The 4508-nt window shown below is 52.8% G+C and overlaps 1 long non-coding RNA gene across 1 annotated transcript; it reads right to left on the bottom strand.

The window, feature by feature from the left end:
- Nucleotides 1-2198: 2198 nt before the first annotated feature.
- LOC121825388 (uncharacterized) lies at nucleotides 2199-3857 on the bottom strand. The gene is made up of 2 exons (XR_013047572.1): nucleotides 3076-3857; nucleotides 2199-2409 (listed from the first exon to the last, which is right to left on the bottom strand). It is a non-coding gene; the product is annotated as an uncharacterized LOC121825388 (long non-coding RNA).
- Nucleotides 3858-4508: the final 651 nt, after the last annotated feature.

The following is a 4508-nucleotide window of genomic DNA, read 5'->3' as shown; positions in this document are numbered from 1 at the left end:
TGACAGCGGCGTAGTAGTCTAGATCAGGGGGGCAGCGTTAGAACACCTAAGAACGAGCCTGTGCCACCTGCCCCTTTCTTATCCCGCCGCCCTGCTCTCAGTGACAGTGGCAGCTTCCTTTACCATCGTGGAGCCGGGCTTGGCTTGTGACCTGCTGCGGCCAGTGTGATGGGGTGGGGAGACAGCCACTCCCATGGCTTTTATCTTCTTGTGTTCTGTCCTTCTTGGGGATCCCTTGGTCTGAGCCTCAGTTCACTCTGGGCTGTAACGAGTCTCGTTTCCCACGCTCTTGCTGCTGCTGGGCGGCTCCCGTGGCTGCCGAGTGGGACCCGGGACAGTCTGGGCTCCGTGCTGCGGGACACAAATGTGCGAACATAATTGGCTTCACAAGACTGTGGCGTACTTGCCATTTGACACCGAGTCCCTGGGGATGGGACATCCCGCTGGGCTTTGGTGATACCTGCCATCATCAGGCCACTGGGTGTGGAGCTAAGAACCAGGTTGCCTTGGCAGGGAACAGACAAAAAGACCGGATGCCAGCTTATGTTGGGTCCCAGATGAGGGACAGACCCAGATAGGGGACATAGTCCCTAGCATGTCTAAGATTCCCTTCTCTGGCTTCAGCCTTCTTCTGCTGGAGTTCTTGGCTGGGAGGTGGGGTGTCTGTGCTTCTTCCTGGGGGTCCAGACCTTGGACCTGGAGACTGGACATGCTGATCTGGTTGGGGACCTCTCCTCCTTCTTCATGTGCCCACGCCAATGGGCTTGGCTCACATTCCCGAATGTGTGGACCGCAGCCCTGGGCACTGGTTTATCTGTGCATTTCAGTTGGAGGCTGGCATTTGTTTGGGTCTGTTCTCCCAATAAAAGACCTTTTAATTTGGGGCCTGGAGAGCTGTTTATGGCTCAGCACATAACGATACAGGAGCTGGGAGCCCTGACACCCCCATTCTCTGGTGGCCTAGTGTGGAGGACATGGATGGCCTGTCTTCCTCACAGGCACCCCTGGCCTTGGGCATCAGGGGCAGGTCCCAGGCATCTGGAGATAGGCATTTCCAAGCAGGAATGGCCTCATTGTCCATGAGAGTGGCAGCGGTCTCCTCGCCTTACCCACCTGAGGGAGACTCAGTCATGGGGGCAGGTGAGCGAGCTAGCCTGAACCAGACACCTAGGTTGGTAAACCTGCTGCCTCGATTTCCCTGTGCTCTAAAGAAATTAGGAAACAGAGATTGACAAAAAAAAGAAACTGTATCTAGTTACAGTTTAGCCAGCTCTGGGGGGAGAGAACCTTCTAGTTTCTCGCTTTTCCCTGTGTCAGTGTTAGAATTTTTACATAAAGGATGAAAGGAAAACCCAGAGCCTTGTTCACCAGGGCTGCAAAACTCCCTGTCAGGGCCTCCTCGGCTGGCTCTCTGTGATTCATGGGACTCCCCGGGGCAGTGGTAATTCCTTGTGGTCCACTATTTTAGGGTTCCTCTCCTACTGTTTCAGAGGAACTCCACAGGTTTGGTTCACTTTTCAACTGAAAGGGCCAAGGATGGAGCCAGTGAGGGAACAGTGGTTTGAAACACTGGAGGGGGTCCAGGGTGTGGGCAGAAGGGGTTCACCAGTGACCCCTTGAAGAGTGATGGATAGATGCGGTAGGGCGAGGGCATATAGGTCACTCGCAGACTGACTGGATGATCAGGAGCCAGACATCACAGGAAAGACTGTCCAGGCTCCGAAACAGGGCCACCCGGGCATCCCTGGAGGTGGGAGGTTTTATGGGGACACTGCGTGTGTGTGTGTGTGTGTGTGTGTGTGTGTGTGTGTGTGTGTGTGTGTGTGTGTGTGTGACAGGAGACAAAACGTTAAAAGAAAGAAAAGGAATAGGATTCAGAGCAGGGGGCAGAAGCGGCCATGACATCTCATTTGCTTACCCAGCATGGGTTGGGTGTCATGGCGATGTGCGGTTCACATGTCTCCCTGAACTGAACCCTGGAGGGATGTCACGCTGTTCTCCTTAATGAGGCTCCCAGAGGCCGGAGGACTGGCTTGCAGATCTCACATAGTGTCTGTGGGCCAACAGGACTGAAGAAGATGGATGCTCCGATATTATTGACTTAGTGACAGACCCGACATTTGAGCCGTAGATGGGATGACACACGCGGGTGAGATTTTTCTAGTAGCCATAGCAATGAGGGCGGGAAGAAAGGCAGGTGAAATTAATTATAATCGTCTATTTTTATTCAGTCCAATGGTCCAAGATTATAATTTAAGCTGGAGATTGATGTGTATGCTTGCATTCATTTTTCATAGCAACCCATTAAACTCGGTGTCTTTTACAGGTGTATTGCATCCCAGTGTGACTCACTCCAGCTCGCTCCAGCTCAAGGGCTCCAGTACCATCGATGGCTGGTGACCGTCATGCCTGTGAACCGGGATAGGGGTGGGGCTCCGTGTAAGAGCCTAGGCATAGTGTCCAAGGCCCTGGCTTCCATTCTCCCCTCAAAGAAAGGGAAGGGGCAGGAAGGGAAGGGAAGTGGGCTGAAGGCTGGGGGTGTCCTGTGGTCTATGGGCCACGCCCGAAGGGACCTAGGTAGGTTTGCCATATTTCTAAAGCTTTGACTGTGTGCACCCCACATTTCACCCTTGGTACCCCTCACTAAACACCTAGCCCCAGGCTCAGCATGCTTGATCTGTGCAGGTAGGAGATCACTTTGTGGATCTGTCCTCACAGCAGTGGACATTGTCGTGTGTCAATAAAGATTTATTGACAAACACGTGCCACAGACCAGATTTAGCCCGGGATTAGTAAATTGCCAGCCCAAAGCACGGTGTTATTTCCACGGTATCTTCAAGCCACGGTAAGAAAGCTAGAATGAGTTCAGTGAAGAGAAGATTGGAAGGAAAATTAGGAGCCTGATCCACAAGATCATCAAGGAAAATTTGATGAAAATGAGGTTGTTAAATGCTAACAGGCTTTAGAGAGAATGTAGGAGTCTGGGAGCCGGTAGAGTTCATGGGCTTTAGGTCTCCTCTTTCTCCATATGACCTAATCTCAGTAACACTCCATCAGTGCAACAGACCCCCAGACCTTAGCGCAGCTGACGCCATGATGGATGTACATTCAGGCCTTGAAACCCAGCATGGAGGCCTCAGCACCCGCCAACAAGAACAAAGACCCGCCCGATCCGTCAAAGTCCACGGTTCCGGGAAAGTCCCTAACGGTAGTAACCTTTCTCCTCGGCTTCTGCCGTTCTGCTTCTGGCTAACTGCTCTTGCTAACTGAGCTGTGTCAAGCAAGAATGTGGTTTTCGCGCTTAAAAGCTCACCCTGAGAGAGGCTCGGGACTACGCTAGGGTCCTGAACACCCAGTGTGGTCACCAGATGGCTAATCAAGACTTTCTATTAGCGTAAGTGTGTCTAGATAGGCTTCTCAGGTAGATACCCCACGACACCAACTGCCTTTCTTCTGAAGTCCTGCTGTGGCACCCAGGGCCTCACTCACGCTGCAGTCCCTAGCTCTCCTTTCATTTCTTATTTTGAGACAGGGTCTCACTCCGTAGCCCAGGCTGGCCTTGAACTTGTGACTGTCCTGCCTCAGCCTCCCAGGGGAGTGATTGAGCCATCAGGCCTTGCTCCCCTACTGTCCCGGGCAGTCCTGCATGTGAGGACCCTCCCTGTTCACTGTGGAGGTTAAGCGATACCAGTGGGAAGGGCAGCATCCTGAATCCTAAGAACTTTAACAAGTTGGGGGTCCCATGAAAAGACCTAATCCCAAACTGTGGAGTGAATGAAATCCTGCTGGAGTCCCAGCACCTGAGCCATCATAAAAGGTCCATGTGACACACTGCGTGCTTTCTCACCTCACAATAGTATCACCTCTATGGCTGAGCCCTCCATCCATCCGACCCCACTTGCCTGTGTTTCACAAGGACAGTGGAAGCCAGGAAGCTGAGGAAGGAGGACCAAGGCCCTACAAGCAGCCTGGGTCCTGCTAAGCCCCATCTGTCACAATGGAGGTAATTAAACCAGGACAGAGACCACACAAGGCAGGCAGAGTGAAAACAGCAATGTGTCCCAGGAAAACCTGCAGGTCTGTATCTCTCTCCTCAAAGCTGTACGGATACTGCAAGATCACCCGCAAATCGGAACCTCCTGTGGCAGGAGGCATCTTGGATGGGTGGTGTTCCAGAGGCCGCTGCTCTGCTCACACCTGCCTCCCGGGAGCAGCCCTGCGTGTGGCTGAGGGAGGCAGTTCATGGGCTGGGGCCCAGCGAGTGGCCTGGTGGTGACCTGCCGAGTAATGCTGTCTTTATGGCTGTCCCTCTGTCCTGTCCCCTTCCCATGACCCTGGGAGCGTGTCAAGCCATGTCCTCTCCTGTTACGCCTCACCATGTGGCCCTAATGCTGCGACCCTTTAATACAGTTCCTCATGTTGTGGTGACCTCCCCCTAACCATAAAATTATTTTCATTGCTACTTCATAACTGTAATTTTGCTACTGTTATGACTCATGATGTAAATA

This window comes from Peromyscus maniculatus, chromosome 23 (genome assembly GCF_049852395.1).
Source record: "Peromyscus maniculatus bairdii isolate BWxNUB_F1_BW_parent chromosome 23, HU_Pman_BW_mat_3.1, whole genome shotgun sequence".
In the NCBI taxonomy this organism is placed as follows: Eukaryota; Metazoa; Chordata; class Mammalia; order Rodentia; family Cricetidae; genus Peromyscus; species Peromyscus maniculatus.
This window is presented reverse-complemented; position numbering and strand designations above follow the sequence as displayed.